General features: G+C 41.9%; 1 protein-coding gene across 23 annotated transcripts in view; it reads left to right on the top strand.

Moving 5' to 3' along the window:
- Positions 1-16174, top strand: part of DMD (dystrophin) — a 991104-nt gene that overhangs the window by 816295 nt on the left and 158635 nt on the right. The gene's annotated exons all lie outside the window — the stretch shown is intronic.

Here is a 16174-nt window from a genome sequence, read left to right as displayed (position 1 = left end):
AAGGGGACTGTCTAGTATGAATTTGTTGTTTTGCTGAATAGTAGTGTAATGTGTTCGTAGCTTTTATTAGGAAGGCATTTTTGTAGTCATAATCAGACATAACAGAGAGACACTATCTGCATTATATTTTGGGTGCGTATGGAAGACTTTCAATTTCCAACAAGCTTTTTAAGTGGACTTTTTTCTCCTAGTGTGTATCTGTTTTTGCAAGTGAAATTGATGTTGTATGTGTTTTTATTTTTACTGGTTTATTTTTACTGGTTATTGTTAAATCGCTTTGGGATGTTTTTATGGGAAGCGATTCATAAATAAGTAAAATAAGGGTGACCCCATGCACATGTTCTGTATGGAGCTGTGAGAGAGAATTAAGGGGAGAGGAGGTTGAATAGAATACTGAGAATAGAGAGAAGGTCAGGCTGAGAGGGGCAGTTGAAAATGACACAGCCTGGCTGTGTCAGGAACAGAAAAGGACTGAGGGCAAGGAAGAAGAAAAAAATCTGAGTAAACATTTATTTATTTATTTATTCTCCTTTAACTAGAGAATTGGGGAACTGTCAGCATTTTATTTTATTAAAGATGCATATATTACTGAAATTTGCTACATTGCCTACATATCCTGACTGACTACCAAGGCTTTATGAGAGTTATTATAAGGATATAAAGGAAATAAAAGTTTATCTAGAAAAGCGAGTAATATAATCAATCGCCCCAAAAAAGTAATTAAATTGTCCCCCCCTAAAACTGGTGGCCTTCCAATACATCTTTAAAGGGAACACTTTTATCAATAACTTCAGCACTGTCATTCTTATGTACACAAGGGATTTATTTTGATGCTGGAGCTATCAGGTATGCAGATACCATAACTGTGAAGTAACTACTGCACATAAGCAAGTCAGGGAGTGAAATAAAATCAATGTATCAAGCTAACAGAGTAATTAGTTTAGTTTGGAAGTATATGAAGTAAGGAGTATAATGAACATAGAGCTGTCTGGAATGCTCAACTCATAGATTCTTTTCCTTAAATATCTCTCTTTCTTTTCCTATCACTTTTTTTCTGATTCAGAACAAATTATGAAGAACTGTATTATCATTTTCTTCAGAGAGCTTAGCACAGGCGCAGGCAAACTCAGCCCTCCAGATATTTTGGGACTACAACTCCCATCATCCCTGACCACTGGTCCTGTTAGCTAGGGATGATGGCAGTTGTAGTCCCAAAACATCTGGAGGGCCGAGTTTGCCTATGCCTGGCTTATTAGTTCCAAAAAAACATGTCGATGACTTTGATGGATTCCTCACTAACTGAATTTCTAAAAAGAAAGTTTAGTATATATGTTTATGGACAAATATATGAGGGTGCAGTTGTTGTGGTAATGTATATGTGCATACAGAATTTCAGCCACACCATATTAGGAATACCTCAGAGAACCATAGTTTCATTGATGAAAGCAAGGGTTCCAACGCATGCACTTCTAGGCTTGAAATTCAGCCCATATGCAAAAAGTTGTGACTTTCTACTTAGTGGTAGCAGATTTAGTTCAGCATGCATTTTTGAAGTTTAATACTGTATAGTGGTATAAGTACTGAAGCAAGGCATTTCTTTAAACAAAAGAATTAATAATTGGTTTTCATTGCAATGCTTAGGAAGACCTGTTGTCTAAATTCCTGAGTAGCTTATCATGTGGAGGTTTATTTTTAGAATCTTTTTGGCCATGAGATGGATTCTAATCTTTTGAAAGTTAGAATCTATTTATTGTCCTGATCTGACAGTTGCAAAATGTGGGCAAATGAGAATACACTGGCATTCTTGGGTTGCTTAAGGCCCTGTCCTCTGAAACATTGGAAGCTGCCTTATACTGTTCCAGCAAGGTGAGGGGAACCTCTTGATTCTTTGTCTCCTGTAATCTCTGATCTTACAGATACTATGATTGAACACTGTATTTCAACCCAATAGGTGATTTTTCTCCCTCTGACCCAAAACACAGCATGTATTCCATATTTGTCACAGCATTCACCACACACTTGTTTTCTAGCTCTTTATCATCTTGGACTCCTTCTAGGCTCCTTCTATATGTCTGTGACACAACATAATGTAACAGGTGGAAATTGTCCCCTACATTTTGGAATAGCCATTAAGCTGATTCCTAATATTAACCTGCCATCCCAGAGAGCTTAGAAATGTCATTCATAAGCTTCTTAAATGGGTCTGTTGGAGGCCTCCCATAAAAGTATAATACAAAATCCAATTCTTTTCTATGTTTTTTGTCTTGAGCATTTCAGTAGCAGCCACTGCATCCATTGTTGATCATTCTGGCATAAAACCTAATTGGCTGCCACATCCTTCATACGTCAATCCATCACAAAGTCTTTTCTCCCTCATTTATCTCCTGCCATTTCATCATGTGCCTAATTAACTTGCTGGGTCAATACATACTACACTCCTGAGAGACCAGTGTAGTCTTTCTGTATTTGTCAGGCACTTTCCCAATTCGGATAATTAGCCTGTTCTGGTTTGTTGCCATTTCCGTCTCCTGGTGTGCTATAGCATACTTTAAATTATTTGAACTGTTGGTCAGGTACCTATTTCTAGTGGAACAGAACCACTTCCTTTTACTGGATATTGCAATAGGATCTGGAAAAGTTTTCCTATCTTGGGAAGCCTGTGGAATCTTCAGTAGCTCACTATCTCGTCGCCTGAGGGATTTGATCTCATAGGGATTTTGTTAACATTTAGGAGAAACAAGGCTGTTACTCAGTTCTGGTACTTCTTAGGTGGGCACCATTGCCATTACAGTGGTACATCTGGTTGCGAATGGGATCCATTCCGGAGGCCCGTTCGCAACATGAGCAGAACGCAATGCACATCTGCACATGCGTGCATCACGATTTGCCGCTTCTGTGCATGCGTGTGACGTCATTTTGCGCGTCTGCGCATGCGCAAGCGGCGAAACTCGGAAGTAACCCTTTCTGGTACTTCCGGGTCACCACGGGATGCAACCTGAAAATGCTCAACCTGAAGCAAACGTAACATGAGGTATGACTGTATAAGAGAACGAGGAAAGCATTCATTGTGAGTTTTGGCACCTCTTTTCCTAGAAAAATAGCACTGTGGAGGATGAATATCCTCCATTTCCCTAGGCCCAAAGTTTGTAGCAGAGTAAAGTAGCAAAGTCCAGATTTCAACATTGTTTGTCTGCTACACCAAATCTGCTTCTTAGCCCTTCTGCAAGCAAAATCCATTCACACACAAACACAACTGTAACTGTAACTGTACTGTCCTGGTTGTCATGCAGTTGCTAAGGCTTGGAACTATTTCTTATCAAAGTTGGTACATGCCGCTCTGCAGAGTTCACAACTTAAGTTTTCAATCCAACTGGGTTTAAATAGTTTAACTTTTAAAAGGGTGGAATAGAATAGTAAAGAGATTTGATACATGTATTTGAAAGCATTATATGTAAATATGTAATAAATGTGAATGTACGGTAGCTAATAATGATCAGTTTACTGGACTGCTAAATACACAAGTTGACACTAGTGCTTCTGCTTATTAGGACTGGCAATTTACCAAAGCCATGTCTAAAGAGACAATATATATTTTAATTGTGATGCGAGTACACCTAGGAAGACACAGTTGATAGAAAGCAATTCCATAATTCTGGTTATCAGTCTTACTTTGATGTTTGATTGTGGATTGTAAATACTTTATGACAGACCATGCTGCAACTCAGAAGCATCTTCCTGTGGCTGGTGGAAGGACTGGGAAAGGGAAACAGCTGCTAAAATTCTGGCGTGCGTACACACGCACACACTTCCTTTTAATGTCTAGCCTCCATGAATTGCTCACAAGAGCCTCTGTAGTAGCAGCCCTCGCTCCCCCTAAGGGTGTTATAAAAATTGCCCAGGCACATAATAAAACCACTCTAAGTAAAGTAAAATAACAGTAAAACCTCTAGCAGCAAATTCCAGAGGAGTAACCATGTTATAAACAATAAAACACACCCATCTTTAAAATGCACAGTGCAGAGATATATAAACAATTAGTGCAGTGATTATTGTTTTATCTTTATTTCAGTTTCTTGTATACAAAGCAAGCTGTGTTCATGGGAGGATGTTGAGTGCAGGCATTTCTTAATGATCTCCCTGATTGTGCTTCACTGATCAATTTTTCATAAAAATCTCCTAAGGATTGCTGTCATATGTCAGTAGTTTCATATTTTCAACTCTGACACACTTCACAGCCTTTGTGATCTTTAGCTCATCTCAGCCAAGTTATAAGAAGTATTCCTTGTTCACCTTTACAGCTTGTGCAAGTTAGTATATTGAAATGTATGTGTTTGAATATTGGCTTTAAGTTGGGGAATGCACATGTGTCCTCTTGTTTCCTGTTGCATTTCCAAGTTTTACAGTGATTCAACCAGATAAACGTGATGTGGGGTTTCCCCCCTGTTTTCCTGTTAAATCAAACTAACACCTCTGGGTGTGTCATTCAGTTGTCATACAAAAAAATAATACATGATAAATCTTGCTGTTCCAAGTATTTGTGTATTTATTTATAATACTAGTATCCTGCCTTATAACCCTATGAGGCTATTCAAGAGGCTTAGAAAAGATTTCCAAAATAAAACACCCACTCAAATCATAGCTCAGTGGTAGAGAACCAACATTATTCAGGCTCTTGCCCCTCTTCTCCCCTCATATCATACAAGGAGCTGATTGATTGATTGATTGATTGAATTTATGTAACGCCCTATACCCGGGGGTCTCAGGGTTCTTCACACCATCTCTGAGGTGAGGCAGTGGCACTGAGCAGGTGGCTCTAACTCAGCCCATCCTTCCATTGCTGTCTGCTGACAGTCAACAGGTCCTATGTGGATAATCAAAGACATAACTGAATGTTTATTTAAATGTGTTGATTTGTACACATAAAATGAGAAATAATCATTATCAGCCAATCTGTTAAAAGATTTAAAATTATTTAATTGGTTGTCATCCCAAGTGAAAAGGGTAATAGTGTCGTATGCCCATGTTCTGTGTTTCTGTAATGTGTCAGTAAACAAATAGAAATGCAGTTAAACCTGTAATCATGACATTTGGCTCCACTGTTTGCTGAGAAATGAGGCTATATAATTTTATGTATAATAAACATATAGAGGGAAAGCATTTTTTAAATTCTATACTACTGCATATTAGTAGTTATTGTATGCCATAGACGGATAGTAACATTTTGATAGAATATTATACACCCTTCAAAATTTAAAATGAGCTGCAAGTACTAAAGGCTTAGGTATTCTTGATATCACAAGAAATTATCCATCCTTAACCATTTGGAGTTTCTAATGGTAAGTTAAGATGAAAACTTAATTCATTTTTGTTTCAGCAGTGCCTTCTTCCCAGGAGCCACAAAATCATGCAAATATAAACTCCCTTTTGAAATAATGAATGCATAAATATTGGCAACTGCATCAAGTTTCACAACAAGTCATGTTTTGAAAGACTAAAAAAATGAAGAAATAATTGATTCACATTTAATGAGAAAAAAGTTTTTGTTTGCTCTCACAAATGAAATAAGAAGATGTGTTTAGCTATGCATATTTTATTTTAAAGTAAAAGAACAGCTTTTACTCTAAGGATGGGAGTCAGTATGTGGGATCAAGTTTGTTGGTGGCACTGCACAGTCTTTGGAATTTCCAACATGGGAAGTTCAGTTGACATTTCTGTTCTTGCCAGTAAATGTTAAGTCAAGACATTTCTTTTTCAGTGTTGTTGTTGTTTTAACTTAAGTGAAGGTATTTGCTTGCTTGATTTAATGATTGTTAGCCACCTCAAGGTTGCCATTTGAGATAGAAAGGCAGGATCAAAATGCTTTTAATGGATAGAATGGAGTATTCCCTAAATACTAAGCCAGTTTACTTAGAAGTATACTTCATTTGTTTCAAGGGAGCAAGTGAGTATTCTTAGGATCTATTAGCAGCATTGTTCTTGACCTAAATTTTGGACAGAAATCCTTCTGATGTAAAACAGGGTTCCCATCAGCATCAAGCTGAGGTGTCCAATGCAGCACATTCCCATACTTTGTGGAATTGATTGCAGTTTATGTAGCCTGATGTGGACAGGACCCTTGCAGTACAGTCAAACCTTGGTTTCCTAAATGCCTCCATTGTCGTACGTTTCGGCTCCCGGACGCCAAAAACCCAGAAGTAACTGCTCCAGTTTCTGAATGGTTTTCGGAAGCCGAACATCCGACACAGCTTCTGTTTTGAGTTTTCTTATTGTATTGAGTTACAGGTAGGTAGCCGTGTTGGTCTGCCGTAGTCGAAACAAAATAAAAAAAAAATCCTTCCACTAGCACCTTAGAGACTAACTAAGTTTGTTATTGGTATGAGCTTTTGTGTGCATGCACACAGATTTTTTTATTTTGTTCCTATTGTATTGAGGTGTCCGCTTTCAGTTTTCGGTTGTCGAACATTTCGGAAGTCGAATGGTCTACCAGAACAGATTACGTTTGACAACCGAAGTTTGACTGTAATGTGATTCACTTCTTGCTGTCTTAACTTCTGTCCATATTGGCAAGTAAAAAGCCAGTGGGGGTGGCAGCGGCAACTGACCAGCATGGTCCAGAATGTTAATGCATCCCTATGCAGTGGACTTGTGCCTACTGTCCTTAAACAGACAGCAGTGCATTCACCTCTGAAGAGGCCCTTCCTGGACTGTGGTTTACAACAACTATTATCCAGTTATGAATGACCTTTCTTGGGTAAGGTGGTGCAGAAAGTGATGGCAGAGCAGGTGCAGGGGTTCCTGTAGGGTATCAATTTTGCTGATCCATTTCAAGGCACACTTTTGAGACTGATTTTGCCTTTTGTTGTTGTTTAGTTGTGACCAACTCTTTGTGACCCCATGGACCAGAGCACGCCAGGCACTCCTGTCTTCCACTGGCTCCCGCAGTTTGGTCAAACTCATGTTGGTAGCTTTGAGAACACAATCCAGCCATCTCGACCTCTATCGTCCCCTTCTCCTTGTGCCCTCAGTCTTTCCCAACATCAGAGTCTTTTCCAGGGAGTCTTCTCTTCTCATGAGGTGGCCAACGTATTGGAGCCTCAGCTTCAGGATCTGTCCTTCCAGTGAGCACTCAGGGCTGATTTCCTTAGATGACATGTATCAAGAGCTGAACTGGGGGAATGCGATTCCTGGCTTTTTTGTTGTACAGTGATCTTAATACATGAGGGTGTCTGCATAGGTGTGCTCTTGATAGGGCTATTTTTGGGTCTGCTGTGAAAGCTGCAGCTGATGCAAAATGCAACAGACCACTAGTAGCACATCTCTGTGCTTGCATTGGCTGCCCATATTATTATATTAATTTGGAATACAACTAACAGCTTGGGTCCATGATATCTGACACATTATGGCTTAGTCGTGCTGACCACATGACCTGGAATCTGTACGCTGTCTCCCTTGGCCAATAAAGCGAGATGAGCGCCGCAACCCCAGAGTCGGCCACGACCGTACCTAATGGTCAGTAGTCCTTTACCTTTACTATATCACAGTACTTTATATCAAACATTATATCACTCATAAACTGTTCATGCAAACACTCAATCATTGATGCATCTATGTAACATTATGGTGCATGTTATGAGTGCATGTTGTGTAATTACACCATAACTGCATTAAATAGCAGCAAAATAGCAAATTTAAGACAGCTATCTAGGTGCCTTTGACAAAGCTCAGTGAAGTCATTCTGAAGTTTCAGTGGGAAAACATAAGAAACCTATTGAGATGCAAAAAGGGCATTTTTACTTTAAAAGGTCAAACAGCCATTCATGTCCCATTGATGAAAGAGCACATTCACAGAGTTGGCTGTGTGCAATTCATTTCTTGAGCCCAGTCACTCAAGAAGGCAGGGATTTCAATTGAAGCTTCTGATCTAATCAGAGGGCAAGGAAAAAGTCCCTCGTGCTTTTAGATCACTGTGCAATAAAAGAAAAAGGCAGCATTAAATTGTTCTTTAATTTCATAAAAATCTGGCTGTAAAAAAATCAGCTAACAATTCTTCATCACATCCCTCCTCCATAAGTTCCGCAAAAGAGGTGTGCGTTCACTTGCTTCCTGTTATAGAAGCAAGATGCATCTAAATGGGAAGGAAATTCCACAGACATGGAGCCACCACTGAAAAAGCCTTTCCGAAGGCCTCACACTTTGGGGAAGTTGCCCATTGTGTGTGTGTGTGTGTTTCTGCAAATCGTAAGCCTGCTGAACTATCTATAAATCTATCTATCTAGTGTGTGGATGGAGCCATTTTGGCTATATACAGATCAGCATTTAGAACACTGAAATTGCTTTTAGCATATATTGTGATAATTGGAGAACATGCACTCCTGTTTTCAAAAAAGGAAATGCTTAAAAGATTTTCTAACTTTAACAACAATCAGTATAGGACTTTGTAATTAGCTGTAAAATTAGCATTTTCTTGGGATCTCTGACATTACTTCTCTGTACTATGGCAAAAGTGTGGTGGGAAAATATATTTGGAATGCAAGGCTACCTTCCATTCTTTTCCAAAAGTCATTTCTTGGAAATCATTAATGTTGGATAGACTTAACAATTCTACACCTTTTAATCCGTTATAAGCATTCCCATTGTGCAGGACAATTGATAGTGTTTTGGTAAGAGCATAAAATGAAATAGAATAATTTCATTTCAAAGTACATTAAAAGAAACAACTTCAGAAAATAAAAAACAATACAATGTTATCTATGCACACTGAAGACATGATTTTATTCTTACTGTTCTGCATATGAAAAGAAATTTATTGGAAGGAACTGAGTATGCAGCACTGGATCTATCCAAAGTATATTTTCAAAATGCCATGTATGGGGATAGCGCTGCAATTTTATTATTGCTGGTGGGAAAATGTTACAATAGGACTCAACTGAATAATTTGGATTGATTATCTGAATGCTGCATTTGACTTGTTATCATCTTGATGCACATGTGGCTAGGGGAAAGAAGGGCTAAGAAACGGAGAAAGTGAATTGAGCATCTACTTTTATTTGCTGCAATTGGAGTCACTGATTTCATAAGGGGAAGTCCCTGATGCTGGGAGAGCACATAATGAGCCATTCTCATTGAAATAAGCTTATTTGCTAGTTATTTTTCAGTATTCCCAGGGACTCAGACATTTATTTTCAGATTTGGGAAGATGGGCTCATGCAACAAGAAAAAATAAAAAATATTTCCTGGACATTTGTAAATGTCTGCTGACTTTGGTATACACAGGTCTTAATATTTATGTCATAGGAGTTACTTTAGCATATTCCCATACTTTGTTAATCAAAAATTCAACTAAGGTGCAAAATAAGGACTATAATGGGACAATTCTGATGCATTGTTCTACAGTTATCATTGCACTTGTTGAAATGGGTATGTGGAAATCTATCTATCTATCTATCTATCTATCTATCTATCTATCTATCTATCTATCTATATCTATCTATAGTGGTCCATAGACCCACAAAACAGTTTCAAAACATGATACACTTAAGACAACCAAACAGCAGGCGAAAGAGACTGAGGTAGTCATTTTGTTATGTCTAGAGCATGATGTTCTTTGTTTCTTGCAACCTCCGAAAGAAACTTTGCCGAAGTCAGTGTAATATCATTTGACCTATCCTCCAGAAGGTATTTAACATGGGAGGCTTCAGATTTTCCTAGCAAATTTGCTAGTAAGGGTTTGATCAGTTGATCCCTTGCTTGCTGATACTGCCCATAATGCAGTAGGGTATGGTTCATGCAATCGACGTCCTGAGAACATGAACAAAGCCTATTCTGATAGGGGATGCCTCTCAGTCTACCATTTAGAACTTCCGATGGAAATACATTTAATCTAGCTTTGGTAAATAAACGGCAATAGGTGGGTGTGGACAAATTCCTAAGATATGAGGCTAACTGAAACATCTTAGGAATTTGTCCATACCCACCTATCGGCATTTATAGGAACTGATATGAAAGTCTGCTTTTCGTTATCTGAAGAAGTGTGCATGCACATGAAAGCTTATACCCAGAACAAACTTAGTTGGTCTCTAAGGTGCTACTGGACAAGTTTTTAATTTTTTTAATTTATTTCGGCTGTACACTACAGTAGGCTCATATTCTGTGTAGCCAAGCTTAATACTAAGCAAGCCTGTATTTGCTTGTACTCCTTCTGTTCACTGTTTATAAAACTTTTGATACAGATTGGTATGGGAAAATAGCAATGTTAAAGCAAAGCCTCTTTTTTTTTTTTACTCCATACTATCAGGGACTCTGTTCAGGGCTGCCCTGATTTTAATAGCCTTTCCCTTTGGTAGAAGGGTCACCGCCAATGTAGTGGTGCTGATGGCTGCTACTGCACAGGTGCTCAGGCAAGGTTTGTCTTCAGACTCTAGAGCAATGCAAGTGATGACTGGCAGTAGACAAGGGTTTACATTATCCTCTGGACTTCCAGAAGGAAAAAGTTATAAGATAGGACTAAAAATGATTATATATATTATCACATCAATTGTTGGGGAAGGTGATGAATGCAGAAAACAACAACTGTTTGAGTGGTTTTTAATAATAATAATAATAATAATAATAATAATAATAATAATACCACCTTTATTGTCAATGTACAACCTGTGTACAATGAAATTAACTGAGCCTCCCACCCCCAAACACTCAATCTCATTGCACTCTGTGTGCTTGTCGCACAACACACCAACCCCGAAAGTCAGTTGCACTATATTATTTTTCGTTCAGCAGCCTAACAGCCCACAGATAGAAACTGTTTTTTAGCCTGTTGGTACGACTGGTTATACTTCTATATCTCCTGCCCAAGGGTAGAAAATTAAAGAGGTGCTGGCCGGGGTGTGAATCGTCCCTGAGAATTTTTCTCGCTCTCCCTGTTCAGTGCAACTCCCTGTTCCCTTTTCAAACAACACCAAATTAGATGAGGAATTTGGCGCCTCCGACATTTCTATGGCAACAACACATAAAGAACTCTATGTTGCTGACAATCTGGAGATATCCAGCACCAAATCTACATCTGGACCTTTGCCTAATGTTCCAAAAACTTACCAGAATGATCAGCCTTCTCTACTGTACTCCTGGCGAGACAGGATGGACAGATCTTCCGAATTCGAATCTGGCTCTTTGTTGGCCAGTGATCCACATTTTATAACACATACCTCATTAATACTTCCACAGCCACAGATAGAACCAACAATCCTCCAATTAGCCCAGGAGGGAGAGGGGGATTGACAGTTAATGAAACACCATGGGACTGTCCCCCCCGCTTGGGGTGCGGTTGGTTGGGTTTTATCTTCTAGGGATACTTACCCTATCAGACCTCCACCTCTTTCCCATACCACTTTGACCCATGAGTCCTGGCCCAAGGATGACTTGTTATTGAGGGGATGTTACCCATCTATTGGGGAGGCTAGTATGGGATCTGGGATTTCCACAATTGAAGGGCTAGGGAGGAATGGCGGTGGGGCTAGATATCTCTATCGGTGAAGGGTTTCGAGATGCAGTGATCCTCGAACCCCTTCCAATCTACGCCCCATCCCAAGGGATGAGGGTAGGGAGAGCAAGGATTACACACCTCCGTCATTGGTGCTGTGCAATGCCAGGTCCATAGGCAACAAAACCGCCACCATGCGTGACTTTTTTGTCTCGCAGGGGATTGACCTGGCTTGCGTGACGGAGACCTGGGTACGGGAAGGCGAAGTAGTCTCCCTACATGAGATAACACCCCCAGGTTTCTCTGTCCTCCATCAATCGCGGACTGTGGGTCGGGGGGGAGGAGTAGTGTTGTTATTCCGGGAGGATTGCTCTTTCAGAGCTCTGCCATCACCAGCGATCTCCGGCATTGAATGTGTTGGTCTTGTGTGGGGCACCAAGGAGAGCTTGGCTGTCTGGCTGGTGTACCGACCACCCAGCACACCTGCAGCCACCCTGTCAGACCTGCTGGAGGTGGTGGCGGGCTGGGCCTTGGAGTTCCCAAACCTACTGGTTTGGGGAGACTTCAACGTCCATGCCGATGCCGCTCCCTCCTCACAGGCTCTGGACCTAGTGACTTCCATGGCAACACTAGGGCTCTCCCAGGTTGTTTTGGGCCCCACTCATCAAGCAGGCCACACGCTGGATCTGATCTTTGGGGCTGGCATAGATGTGATCATGCTCCCTGCTGTGGAAGTGCCATGGTCTGATCACTACGCTCTGAAAGCCAAGATAGACTTCCCGCTCCTCCCCGGCTCGGGTGGCGAACCTATTTGGGCTCGTCCGCGAAAACTGATGGATCCTGATAGATTCCGACAAGCCTTGCGGAACCCTGCTCCTCCTGGCGACTCATTAGATGACCTTGTTGAGGACTGGAATAACCGGCTCTTGGCAGCCATTGATGAGATAGCGCCTAAGCGCCCTCTGCGACCCCGTCGAAACCGGGCCCCTTGGTTTACTGAGGAGCTCCGAAAAATGAAGCGGGATCTCAGACGGCTAGAGCGAGTATGGCGACGGACTCGTGACGGAGCCTCAAGAACATCTTATAGGACGCTTATGAAAGCCTATGAGATGGCTATGAAAGCTGCTAAGAAATCTTACTTTGCAGCTTCCATTGCATCCGCTAGCTCTCACCCGGCACAACTTTTTAAAATAATTAGGTCAATAACGTCCTTAGGAGGACAACCAAATTTAAGCACAAATTCGACCCACAGCTGTGAGGCATTCGCGAGTTTTTTTGCGGAGAAAGTCCTGTTGCTCCGCCGTGACCTCCCTGCTAATTTAGATACAGTGACTGAACTGGAGGCCCCTCGACTGACTTCAGGTCCAGTGTTGGACCATTTCGATCGGATACTCCCTACTGATGTGGATAGATTCCTCCAAGTTGGTAGGCCCACCACCTGCCTCCTTGATCCGTGCCCGTCTTGGCTGATTAGGGAGTGTCCAGATGTTGTGCGGACCCCCCTGGTTGAAATTATCAATTTGTCCCTTGACACGGGGACATTCCCAGGGGAATTGAAGGAAGCAGTGGTGTGTCCACTCTTAAAAAAAACTTCATTAGATCCCTTAGACCTATCCAATTACCGCCCAGTTTCAAATCTTCCATACCTGGGTAAGGTAATTGAGAGAGCGGTTGCTGAACTGCTTGGTAGGTTTCTGGAGGAAACATCGGCATTAGATCCATTTCAGTCTGGTTTCCGTCCTGGTTTTGGGACGGAGATGGCTCTGGTTGCCCTAACAGATGATCTCCGTAGACAACTGGATCGAGGCGGGTCAGGACTGCTGATCCTTTTAGATTTGTCAGCAGCCTTTGACATGGTCGATCATGATCTTCTGGACCACCGCATTGCAGATGTGGGGATACAGGGCATAGCCCGTAACTGGTTGTGCTCTTTTATCTCTGGTCGGGGACAGAGGGTGGCACTAGGTAGGGAAATGTCGTCGCGCCACTCCTTGGTATGTGGAGTGCCGCAGGGCGCAATTCTCTCCCCGATGCTTTTTAACATCTTTATGCGCCCCCTTGCCCGGATTATCCGGAGCTTTGGGCTGGGCTGTCACCAATATGCTGATGACACTCAGCTCTATCTGCTGATGGATGGCCACACTGACTCGGCCCCGAACACACTGACCAGATGCTTGGAAGCTGTGGCTGGATGGTTTCGTGGGAGCCGATTGAAACTAAATCCTTCGAAGACAGAGGTCCTATGGCTAAGTCGGGATGGCATGGGGATGAGGGACCAACTCCCTTCTCTTGCGGGGGCCCAATTAGTGCCATTGCCTTCCGTTAAGAGTTTGGGTGTAATCCTTGATGCCTCCCTTTCCATGGAGGCGCAAGTTACAGCAACAGCCAAGGCGACATTTTTCCACCTTCGCCGCATCAAGCAGTTGGTCCCTTACCTTTCCCGCCCCGACCTGGCCACAGTGATCCATGCGACGGTCATCTCCAGGCTTGACTACTGTAATTCGCTCTATGCGGGGCTGCCCTTGAAGCTGTCCCAGAAACTCCAGCGGGTACAGAATGCTGCAGCGACGCTCCTCACGGGGTCTCTGCCATGGGAGCATATTCTATTCACCCAGTGCTTTTCAAGCTGCACTGGCTCCCGGTGGAGTACAGGGTCAGATTTAAGGTGCTGCTTTTGACCTTTAAAGCCATTCACGGCCTAGGACCCTCGTACCTACGGGACCACCTCTCCTGGTATGCCCCACGGAGAGCCTCAAGGTCCATAAATAACAACACCCTAGTGGTCCCAGGCCCTAAAGAAGTTAGATTGGCTTCAACCAGAGCCAGGGCCTTTTCAACTCTGGCTCCGGCTTGGTGGAACGCTCTGCCTCATGAGACCAGGGCCCTGCAGGATCTGATTTCTTTCCGCAGGGCCTGTAAGGCAGAGTTGTTCCACCTGGCCTTTGGCTTGGAGCCAATTTGATTCCCTCCCTCTCTCTCTTTTTTTTCCCTTTCTTTTCCTTCTCCTCCTGCGATGAGGCTACATTTTAATATTTTAATGTTCCATTATTTTAATGTATTTTATTTTTGTTTTTAAGTTGTAACCATTCATCTTGTTTTTATTATTGCTTGTAAGCCACTCTGAGCCCGGCCTTTGCTGGGGATTGCGGGGTATAAATAAAAAAATATTATTATTATTATTGTATACGTCATCAAGAACACTTGGTAAGTAAATGGAAGTGGATTTATGAAGAGGAAATAGTTCATCTGCTTAAGGGTAAATTGGATTGCTTGACTAGAAGAAATTGTCAAATGTTATCTCGTTCCTTCCCCCTATCATGATATAGCCAGGTACAGGTATACTGCTCCTGACAGATTTTTATTCAGATTGCATTTTCAGTCTTTGAAAATGAAAGATGATTGTTGTAAAGGTATCTGTACTACAAAAGCACTGCTTCCTCAAAGTTATAAAACTGATCTACTTATTCCATTAGAAATATTCATTATTAGGAAAATAAGACAATTTAAAATATTTTGGTTATTTATAAAGGTGTGTCCTGGAAGGAGACATTAGCAGTACATTCATATTTTTCAGTTATCATGTGATGGTCCATGTGCAATTGGATCATAGGTGTTAAAGGTATCGGTTTGTCGGTTGCTCGAGAGCAATCAGGCAATATGCCTCCAAAGCGTGTTCTAGGGCTTTCTTATTAGTGATAAAACCTTTAGAATGCAGAGCGCCTGTATTCCATGTCCTGCTCATTCACTGGCAGAATCTGAGAGTGGGCGGTACTTAAACCTTCCCCAGCAGAGTAGTTTCTAGACGCCCAGTCTGTGACTTCCCTCTGTGCGCGGAATCTTTCTGCGCAAGGAAGGCTTGGGTTACGGGGGACCTCCCTCCTCCCCGCTTTGCTCCGGCAAGGTGTCCTGGCACTGCTTTCCCGCCCCCTGCCTCTCCTCTCCACTAGAGGCGTGGCTACCTTCCTCCGCTGAGGAAGTGCTGCTTCTCACAATCTTTGGGGGCTCTCTGTAATCCACCTGGCCTTTCCCCTCTCGCCCCTGAGCCTTTGGCAGTTCCCTGACAGTAGGAAAGAGCACGTATTTTTAGAAAGGCAGGCCATAGATTCATTGATTATGAGGATGAGTATGATAAGGAGATGAGGATGAGTGAATTGTATATTCCATAAGGTGATATGTATGTTGGCCTGTAACTCAAAGGAATGTTGCATCATCTAATTTCAAATGGATCTTAGGGTGACTTCACACTTGACATTTTGTTCTAAAGTACAAGTACAAAATACACTTGACTTACATCAGTTGTGTATGGTGCATCTTCCTTAAATACGGTAATTCCTTCCCAGTAAAAAATGTGGAAGCAGTGTTTGTGCAGTTTGGAGTTTTGAATGGAGAGCATCAGAGAAAAGAGAGATGGCTTTAGCTGAGGGTTGACCCTGGGAATGGCGGGGGTGGTGGGACATGGAATGGGAGTAGTGGTGTGTATTTTCCTCTGATTAGAATCTACTTGTATATTTGGAAACTTGTTACAAAGCTACCTCCCACGCTAAACTTTGGTAACATTGATGCTAGAATTTCTCACTGTTACGCAGCAGGGAATGTATTTTCTGAACTCTTTCAAAATCCAGGATAGCTTTGGCTTCTTGGCAGTTTGACAGAACCTTGCTTTATGTTTTCTGTTAATCAATGTTTAACATACCAGAA

The sequence above is a fragment of the Podarcis gaigeae genome (genome assembly GCF_964106915.1).
Source record: "Podarcis gaigeae genome assembly, chromosome: 4".
In the NCBI taxonomy this organism is placed as follows: domain Eukaryota; kingdom Metazoa; phylum Chordata; class Lepidosauria; order Squamata; family Lacertidae; genus Podarcis; species Podarcis gaigeae.
The sequence above is the reverse complement of the archived record's forward strand: the minus strand, read 5'-3'. Positions and strand labels throughout refer to the sequence as shown.